The sequence below is a fragment of the Petromyzon marinus genome, chromosome 33, assembly GCF_048934315.1.
Source record: "Petromyzon marinus isolate PM22_M1 ecotype Great Lakes invasive population chromosome 33, UKy_Petmar_22M1.pri1.0, whole genome shotgun sequence".
Classification (NCBI taxonomy): Eukaryota; Metazoa; Chordata; class Hyperoartia; order Petromyzontiformes; family Petromyzontidae; genus Petromyzon; species Petromyzon marinus.
The window spans coordinates 5,192,170-5,203,282 of record NC_133699.1 but is presented as its reverse complement, the minus strand read 5'-3'; positions in this window follow the sequence as shown (position 1 = coordinate 5,203,282).

The following is an 11,113-nucleotide window of genomic DNA, read 5'->3' as shown; positions in this document are numbered from 1 at the left end:
GATACAACTGGGATCCTCTTGGAAATGTCGTGCGGTTCGAGCGCAATAATTATCTGTGTGGTGGTGGTGTCTTCTGGACAGACCTGTTTCTTCACCTGAAGAAGGCTAACTTGTGTTGTGGCCGAAACGTCGTGAGAATTTTATTTTATTGTTTCATTTTTATTATTTTATTTCCACTCGACGTGACTTTACCGAAAGAACCAAGAAGATGAATCCCTGCAGTCACGAAAGCTTTACATCGAAAATTTGTGCGGTGATGGGTTTGAGTCCTGCGTACAAAGATTCCCCCCATTAGCCTTCCACATGATGTTGGGCGCAACGACGAGCAACCGCACCTCCACAGCACGGTTTGGCTGCGTAGGGTGCAAAAGAAGTTCATACGAACGGACCCGCTTGTGGCCAGCACCACACACGCGGACACCGAACGAGAAACTATTTTTTTTAAAGGCTGAGTCGACCGAGATTGGGCAATTCAAGCCGGCACCCGGTCCTGATATCACTCGGAACTCGGGAGCACGGTGCGCTAACCACTGCGCCACCGCTCCGTGCGCATGTGCGTGGATGTCGCCAGTGATGCGTAATGGGGATGCGGGGGCGTAGTGGTCAGCGCACTGGCGCTTCGAAGCCTGGCTCACCCGGGGCCACCGTCATCGGGACGACGTTTACACGTCGCACCAGGTACTCGTTTGAGGCTGAGTCGACCCAGGGGAGAGACCCAGGACCGGTTAAAAAAATAATCGTCGCTTGGTGTTGTCCGTGAGCGAGAATCTTGACTCGGGTCGCCGGGTCGCGTAGCGCAGCGCGCTAACCGCCACACCACCGCTCCCCGGTACACGAATACACACAAAGACAAAGACTACACATGCACGTGTAGCCTTTAACAGACTGCTCGGGCAAGTGCTGTTTAGCGAGCACGATGGAGTGAATGGCCAACACCACGCCCGGCCGCCTTTGTCTCCCCAGTGGCGACGTTTACACACCAGGTACTCATTCGAGGCTGAGTCGACCTAAGGGGGGGGGGGGAGTGGGGGTGGACCCACGCACACATAGAAAACACGACTGTGCAGGACTCATGCCGATGGCATCATACGCCGACACACATTGCCCCCTTCGCGGCTGTTTGTGCCGCGAAGGACTGGGTGCAGGAGGAAGAAGGAGGTGGTGATGGGGGGGGGTGATTGTGACGTCTCGACACGGACGTGACTCGGCAGGGTGTCGTCGACAAGACTGCCTTGCGCTCACTCTGGAAGTTACATACAGTGCAGGAACTGCGTTGGTTCAGCAGCCTCGCGCGCTGCTCCGACTTTGCCTTGTGTCGAAGGATAAGGAGGAGGTGGTGGTGGTGAGGTCCCTTTTTGAAAGAAAAAAAAACTACGTGTGCGGTCGTAAAGACAACTCAAGACTGTGTGCCCTTAGAATTATATACGGTATATAAACGGGCGACGTTTTGGGCAATGGCCTTTCATAACACAGGGTCATTGCCCGAAACGTAGGCTGTTTTATATTTTTTTGGGCCACTGTTATTGACCAATGTGTTGATTTTTCTTGTTAATGTTGCTTTCTGCACTGCTGCCAACGCAACAGCAGCAATCACCAAATAATTCGTAGTACAGTCGCAGAATTTTAGATCAGTTACCGTAATGCAATACAGCACTGCTTGTTTTGTGATATTGTGTGTATATGGTTGTGTATATGCCATCGTGTATGGCTACATGTGAAAAAGAATCGCAAACCCATCAATCCACTGCTGGATGAAGGGCTCCCCATGCCACATCAAGTCAGGGGGGAGTTGTTTGATGAGACTTCCCCGCACGGGTCAGTGCAGGCTTGTGAAAGTAGGGTCCCCCAGGACCAATTCAGATAGGACTTGCCACTGATGTTATCCGTGGTCGGGAATCGAACTCATGCCGCGCTCCAACCATGACTTCATGCATGTCATTACATATGACTGCATTCACATCACGTTGCATGGCATCATTGGCAGCCATGATCTGTCTGCTGCTGGGTGAAGACTTCCACATGCCTCCACCATCTTCTTTCTCATCAGCAATCCGACAAAGTCCTGCACACGAATGTATCTCTTTTCTCCCTGTCCATGGGGCCCTGTTCTCAGGTGCACATCCTTCTTGTCGACTACGACTCCATCATTACCCTCGACCGCCCGCCGGCATCCCTTCTATGAACGTATCCTGACCGATACCACTTACTGTTCTTAACAGTCAATGTGAAGTCTTTAACGTGTGATGGTTGACTAATCCATGTGTTGCTCTTTTTGTCTCTCAGTATAACTCCAAGCTTGCACCTCCTCCATGCATTGTGCACTTTTTTTTATATTGTTCCATTATTTTGGCAGTGTCCATGATTCTGATCCGTATGCCATAGCAGATAATACACACTTGTGAATGCGTTCTCATGCAGCTCCATTGGTATATTTCATGGCTGGGACAACAGCACACTGTGTTATGAACCAGGTGACCTCAATTCGATTCCTGGCCACATCCGTCGCGAGTGATATCCGAACGAATCATAGGTGCCCATAATAAGAGGGTTTTTTTGGGTTAGATTGGATAAATGTGTCGTTAAACCCACCACCACTCGACACAGCCAATTAGTAAGGTTTGTCACGCAAACAAAACATGCCAATTAGTTACTCGTTCAGCACACCGCTGGTGTGTTGGAGAGTAAACCCACAACATTTACAATCCGAGTACGACGTTTTGCCGGTAATTACAACCAGCATCATCAGGCGACAGCCAGAGTTGTGCAGAAATCCTCCTGTTTCGGTCTTAAATCCATTTATATTTACGCGATCAAACCCCCAAACAAACCTATACAGTAAAACCTTGGATTGTGATATATTATGGATATTGGTATCCTAGGTGCCCCCCCAGTTTCCCGAACCACACACTGATAAGTGCGATTAAGTATAAAATGGGACCTTTTTTCCAGTATAAAAGTATGAAAACATATGAATAGGTTTCGCCCTTCCTAGCAATAAAACAAGTGGTAAGATGTTCAAACACCAAATAGAAACGTTTTGCAAGGAATAATGTCTGCAATAACCACACGTACTTGTGGTGAACATGCAAACATGCTCCGAAAATATATGCATTTTTTTTTCATACTGCGATTAAGTATGTCGAAACAATCCCCTTCCCTGGCATGGCGTGGGGAGGTCTTCAGCCAGCTGTGGATCGACAAAGCGACTGAAATCGTCATTGTATATGGTTGCACGTACTGAATGTGTATATATGTCTACCCTTATGTAATTGTATATGTATATAAGTTTGCGTGTAGCCTTCATGAGAATGCATTAAGACAATGAACACAGTTCAGTGATGTGTTCACATTGACATTTTAGTGCCCTATAGTCATTCTTTACACATAGGGTATACACACATATGTTAAAATCAGAACCCACGCACACACAATTACAAATATTCCTCAGTTGCCATAGACGACAGGGGCAAATTTAGTTAGCGAAGACCTGTTAAGGCCAGTATGGCACAGACTGAATGGGCACCATCCTCGTGGGTGGAGTGGCCTGTGAAATGCCCAGCCACCTTTGCCTCCACAATGCTAATGCCAATGCACCCTGGCCAGGGAGGTATTGAATTTAAGGCTGAGCCGACCTAGGGAAGGTCCAGTGCATTTTTAGATAACATTGCCCACCGTTATCGCCAGGAATCATTATTAATGCACGAGCACTGTCCAGTGATGGTTAAGTGGCCCAAATGCAAATCTGGGACATCATATTCCAAGGCCATGCCCTGTGACATGACGTGATGTTTAGGTGACTGGACTATGCTGTTATTTCCCTGTCGTAATCGATGAGGACCAAGACATCGGATCAGGTTTAGGGGTTGGCTGCGGTGAGTAGATATGGCTGATGAATCCAATCCCGACTGCACATCGTACTAGGCTATAGTCTTGTCCCCGTTATCTCCACAGTGAAGTTTCTCCACTGCTGGATGAAAGCCTCCTCACATTGTCACCATCCCTGATACAGTGAGGGAAAAAAGTATTTGATCCCCTGCTGATTTTGTACGTTTGCCCACTGACAAAGAAATGATCAGTCTATAATTTTAATGGTAGGTTTATTTGAACAGTGAGAGACAGAATAACAACAACAAAAATCCAGAAAAACGCATGTCAAAAATGTTATAAATTGATTTGCATTTTAATGAGGGAAATAAGTATTTGACCCCTCTGCAAAACATGACTTAGTACTTGGTGGCAAAATCCTTGTTGGCAATCACAGAGGTCAGACGTTTCTTGTAGTTGGCCACCAGGTTTGCACACATCTCAGGAGGGATTTTGTCCCACTCCTCTTTGCAGATCTTCTCCAAGTCATTAAGGTTTCGAGGCTGACGTTTGGCAAATCGAACCTTCAGCTCCCTCCACAGATTTTCTATGGGATTAAGGTCTGGAGACTGGCTAGGCCACTCCAGGACCTTAACGTGCTTCTTTTTGAGCCACTCCTTTGTTGCCTTGGCCGTGTGTTTTGGGTCATTGCCATGCTGGAATAACCATCCACGACCCATTTTCAATGCCCTGGCTGAGGGAAGGAGGTTCTCACCCAAGATTTGACGGTACATGGCCCCGTCCATCGTCCCTTTGATGCGGTGAAGTTGTCCTGTCCCCTTAGCAGAAAAACACCCCCAAAGCATAATGTTTCCACATCCATGTTTGACGGTGGGGATGGTGTTCTTGGGGTCATAGGCAGCATTCCTCCTCCAAACACGGCGAGTTGAGTTGATGCCAAAGAGCTCCATTTTGGTCTCATCTGACCACAACACTTTCACCCAGTTGTCCTCTAAATCATTCAGATATTCATTAGCAAACTTCAGACGGGCATGTATATGTGCTTTCTTGAGCAGGGGGACCTTGCGGGCGCTGCAGGATTTCAGTCCTTCACGGCGTAGTGTGTGACCATTTTTTTCTTGGTGACTATGGTCCCAGCTGCCTTGAGATAATTGACAAGATCGTCCCGTGTAGTTCTGGGCTGATTCCTCACCGTTCTCATGATCATTGCAACTCCACGAGGTGAGATCTTGCATGGAGCCCCAGGCCGAGGGAGATTGACAGTTCTTTTGTGTTTCTTCCATTTGCGAATAATCGCACCAACTGTTGTCACCTTCTCACCAAGCTGCTTGGCAATGGTCTTGTAGCCCATTCCAGCCTTGTGTAGGTCTACAATCTTGTCCCTGACATCCTTGGAGAGCTCTTTGGTCTTGGCCATGGTGGAGAGTTTGGAATCTGATTGATTGATTGCTTACATGGAGTGCTCCTAATCTCAGCTCGTTACCTGTATAAAAGACACCTGGGAGCCATAAATCTTTCTGATTGAGAGGGGGTCAAATACTTATTTCCCTCATTAAAATGGAAAACAATTTATAACATTTTTGACATGCGTTTTTCTGGATTTTTTTGTTGTTATTCTGTCTCTCACTGTTCAAATAAACCTACCATTAAAATTATAGACTGATCATTTCTTTGTCAGTGGGCAAACGTACAAAATCAGCAGGGGATCAAATACTTTTTTTCCCTCACTGTAGTAAAGTGCTGCTACCATCGGTCGATCATGAACTGATCTCGTCTCCTTAATGATAGCCCTCCCGGGCGCATTCTCTCTTTTGGGGGGTGCCTTTCCATAACCAGTCTCGCCCATTGCACATCATCCCATCGAGCTAACGATATGTGCTGCCCGAACTCGTTTGCTGTTTTTTTAATTGCCAATATGATGCCTCTTGATTTGTGTTTGTTTAAATTTTGACTTAAAACTTTCGTGACTGCAGGAATTCATATTCTTGGTTCTTTCGGTAAAGTCACGTAGATAGAAAACAAAAAATAATACAATTTAAAATAGTACAAATATAAATTGAAAATAATAAAAGCAAAAAAAACACAACAAAAATAGTAAAATAAAATAAATTGAAAATAATAAAAAGCTTTTATTTTCAGTTTGTATTTCATTTTACTATATTTTTTTAATATTCTTTTGGTCTTTTTTTCGATCGCAACACAAGCAATCGTCATCAGGTGAAAAAATATAGCGGGAGAGCTACTGAAGCAAGAAGAAATATAGCGGAAGAGCTGCTGAGGCAGGATGTTATAAAAGTTTGAAATGCGTTTAGCCCAAGGGTCATAAGCGAAGTGGACGGGGCTAGTGATGAAATGTTGCATGTAAATGTAAGATCGGAGAGCTGAGCTACCTTCACGACGACGAAGCTGCGGAGGTGGCCATTGTATTGTGAAAGATTAGCATGTCAATGTAAAAAAAACGAGAGCCACCGCCACATCGAGGAAAACAAGCAACGGTGACTGTGTTAGTGAGAGATTTAGCCTGTTAATGTAAAGACATTTAACCTGGTAATGTAACTCAGAGAGTCGAAAATAACTGCCAACGTCGGCAGGTAGGATGGAAACATCACAGCTAGTTATGACTTAACCTGGTTAATAACGTCCTTACAATGATTGCTCAGTTTTTACCCATCTCCTCGGATGAAATTGTGTCTGTGTTTATATATCTGGATGGTTTCATGAACGAATCTTTGCTGATAGCCAGTGGGTTTTTGCTTCTATTATTTTCAATTTATTTTTCTTTATTTTATTATTAATAAAAAATTATATCTACGTGACTTTACCGAAATAACCAAGAATTTGTGTTTCCTGACTCACGTGGTTCCTTTTTCCGTTTGTCAGTGCGATTCTAAGCGTGCGTCTGCCCATGCTTCTGTTCGCACTTTCCAGATTTTCTTCCATTTTATTTGTCGGTGTCCATAATTGGGGATCCTTGTCGTAGCTTGCAGTATGCACTGCTCGGCAAAAAAAAAGACATTCAAAGATGATTTTGTTAGTATTCTTATTATTTGGGCTTCCGTTTAAATAAATCGAGCCACCCTTGCTGAATTTAATCTCAAGACTAAAAATTATAAATTTGTGTGCACGTTCAAGAAACGTCCATCGCGTGGGTCAATTAATGCGACGGAAATTGAACGCCACATTTAAAGAAAACGGCATCGACAGTGAAAAGCGTATGCTTCTCTTCGGGCCAATATTTCTGCGCTTAATTATACGGGCGATTCTGCGAGACGCGCGGGAATTATGTCGTAAATTTTACGGGGCACAGTCAATGCATGCGGGATGCGTTCACGGAGCAGAGGTGGAAAGGACGGGCCGTGCGGCTCGCTCGCTTGCTCCCTCGCTCACTGTGCCCCTCCATCACCGCCGTGGGCGAGCAGACGGATAAACCTCCCCGCCGATTCCTTGCGCACTTTCAAGCTTTTGTTCCATATTCGTCTTCTTCATCGGTGGCCGTCCTTCTGATCCGTGTCGCCAAACAAATAAATTCGCGTCCACAATCGAAAACCTGATGTTGAGACAGTGTGAAGCCACCGTGAGAAGATGCTTACCTGAATGATCAAAACATTAATTGATGGTGCGTGTTACGTGAACGCCAGCCGAAAAAAAAACATTTTCGGTTGTCAACATCGTCGGCCATGATCGATCCACTGCTGGATAGAGACTGCAAATGAGCCACTCGCATTGGTGTCGTGATTATTATTGTAACTGTGACCAGTTACAAGCTAATCACTCAGCTATTTCAATGCTAAATTCGATGCTAATTCCTTTGTCAAGAGGTGCCTCTGCGGATGTGTATACTTTAACTTAGCTATTTCAATGCTACATTCTATGCTAATTCCCTTGTCAAGGGGTGCCTTTGCGGATGTGTATGCTTTAACTTTAACATAGCCATTTCTGTGACCAGTCACAAGCTAATCACTCAGCCATTTCAATGCTAAATTATATGCTAATTCCTTTGTCAAGGCGCTTTGTTTCTTCTCACACAGCTTAAATGTCGTGATCTGAGCGTGGCTTTTTTCACTCCAGCGCTGTTCTCCAGACAGTCTCGTCCCTTCACCTCATGAAGGCCGCTTGTGTTGTGGCCGAAACGTCGTGATTTTTGTTATTTTATTTTTTACCTACGTGACTTTACCCAATAGAACCAGAGAGTATTGTGGGGGGTGCCTTTGTGCACGTTCCCTCTAGCTGCCACTCAGTTATTTCGCCCATTGACCATCAACCCTACTAATAACGGCCTGTTCTACCCAAGCGCATTTCGTTTTAGTCAAAATGATATCTCGAACTTGTGTATGTTCCCAAATCCATGTGCTGCTGTCTGTTATTATCCCCAGCTTGCCTTTCGCCATGCTTCTTTGTACACTTTTGTGCTTTTGTTCCGCCTACTTCTTCACCAAGTGAACATTTGTCTGATCCACGTCATATCAGATAATGTGCATTTATAAAAACGTAGTATTGAGGTGGCCAGGGTTTAATAATGGGGTTTAATCGAAATCATATACAAGCGTGAAGCCAACCTTCAGAGGTTTACCCGAATAAATCAACACATGATAGCGTTGTTTATGCGAACGCCAATGCAAACATTACTTTATTGTTGAGATCATCAGCCATGATCAATTTACTGCTGGATGAAGGCCACCCCAAGCCATCGCCATCCCCTACAGCACAATGCTAATTGGCCAAGGTCTCCGTGGTGTCATTCCTACATCCTAACCCTATTAATTACCCTATTATTTATCATATTATTTATCCCCCAACTTTACATATGCCATTAATACTCATGTCGCCAAAAACAGTAAACCGTAAGCCAAACACTTACCCTATTACGAACACGACTGCTAAACCTTAACACCATAACACATACTATTTTTTATTTAAAGCTTTCGTGACTGCAGGGATTCATATTCTTGGTTCTTTCGGTAAAGTCACATAGAAGGGAAACAATAAAATAAAAATATAAAACAAAAAATTATCACGACGTTTCGACTGCAATACAAGCAATCATCATCATAATACTATTATCACACTACTCCCTATTCCTAATATTAAGGCTATATGACTTCTAACCCTATTCCTTACTCATAAGGTTTAACATTAACCCTAAACATACCACTCACACTAACCCTATCACTTAAACCAGTCACACTAACCTGTCGTGCCACTATCACTAACCGCATTCTCACCTTCTCACTAAGCCTAAACGGCGTTCTTAAAATCAACCCTCACAGTCCAGAACGCTGTTCTAGGATTTATATTGGCATGCCACATCCATCTCGCCTTATTCTGTCCTCGTGATACTGCGATGGCGTGCAAAACACGCAAGCGAATAACGCTAAGGGCTACCAGATGCACTCTCGTGGTAGTGCCGTACGCCGAAAATCCATTCTTTCCTGAAGCTATCGAGTGGGAAATGAAGGGTCTATCTAAACCAAGGGTTAGCAACCTGCGGCTTCAGAACCGCAAGTGGCTCTTTAAGGGAATGGCTCCCATTCTGGTTGCCGAGCCCTGGTATAAACGTTGCCTTAATGATATCACTGACCCTTGTCCCTAATTTCAGACAAGAGTGGTGGGGAGGAGATTCGTCCAGCAACGGACTGGCAAAGGGGCTTTGAGTGAAGTCATTCGTGGCTTTTAGAGGCTGGAAGGATGCACAACGATGCATCGCCGATGATTCGGATACCTTAACTCGCGATGTGCGAATTAAATCGCACAGACACGGGGTAAAAAAAATGCAATCTTTTTAAAGATGCGTGCACATGCGTTTGTCCGGTTCAGGATACCCCTGCATCCACTAGAGGCCGCTATAGTCACCGCCGGTTGCTTTGTGAGTCAGAGGGCAACGCGAGACTCGCAATGGTTGTGTGGCCAGTACAATGGCACGGGTATCGTGTACAACTGTTATATAACGGCAGTATAGAGTACTGTGTCTAATACAGTACGCAATAAATGTGTTTCACGGCAGTATTCGCTAGTATATTTTGTGAACACGTTCGTACATCGGTATACCGAGTAGTATGTATTGTATGCATTGTATAGTGTTTTTTAGCATGATCTTTGTAACGATGTGAACACATTCATAACTAAGATGACAGGGTATGTATATCAGGTCAATGGTCATGACCAGTCACGATATTACTTGGTTCACCGATTGTGGATTTGTGGTACGTAGTGCTTGGCACAAGACTTAAGACAATGTGGGACTTTATAGGCTTATACCCTGTCCGATGAGGGAAAGCACTCGTTTGAGATGTAACTTTTGGGAGACTCAAAGTTGAGAATGTTGGTTCTCCAGATTTTTCTGCTTATAATCATACAGACTCGACTTCTTTTTTTATTCTTTGCACATTCGGGGTCTCTCTGGCACCTTTTACATCAGTCACCATCTCGCACTGACCAGAATAACCCACACTTACAAACCCGCACAAGCGTGAGGAGGCCCTCATCCAGCGGTGGATTGACAAAATTACGGCACAAGCACATGTACATCGTCTTTGTTTCTGGCTGATTTGGCCGTTACTTTGTGTTCCGTATTATGCCCGTGCATAACTTCACTGCGCTGGTCCAATGCGGGTCGTTGTAAGCGTGGAAAGGGGGGGGGGGGGGTCCATAACGTAGTACAATACAACGGGGCTTTTTTTATGAACTGCCCTCTGCTGACAACATCGACCCCACAGCAGCCTACACACAACACGCGTTGCACGGAGTATAGTTGTTTGCCCGTTCGAAAAAAACTCTCCAGGATTCCCAAACAAAAAAATGCCTTGCTGAGCATGCGAGATCTGACGAGGTAGGGCTCATTTCGTTCCCTCGATTGCCACACATCAAACAAAATCTCACGGGGAAATCTAAAACTACCAAGTTTTTTTTTCGAAATTCTCAACCCATACGGTTTAGCCGTATTATTGTGCAGGGAAATTGAGTTTTCAAATCCATACGGCGTACAGCCGTTTCAATACAGGCACACAAAAAAATGTCTATTTGTTTGTGTATCTCCCTTATGATGGGACTTTGTAGGATGAACGTTGAGATGTGTAAGGGCACGGGGTGACAAATAAGGTCCGAATTGGTCTGTAATAAGTTAGGGCACTGATAAGGGGTTGACAGGTGTGGAATCATGATGTTCGCGTGTGTGACTCGACACGTTTTCACATCCACCTTCTGAAAAAGTGCGAGAGAGCAGGGCCATGGTAGTTGTCGATTGTGTATATGTTTCAAAAGTACTGTATATAATGATAACGTGGCCCCCAGT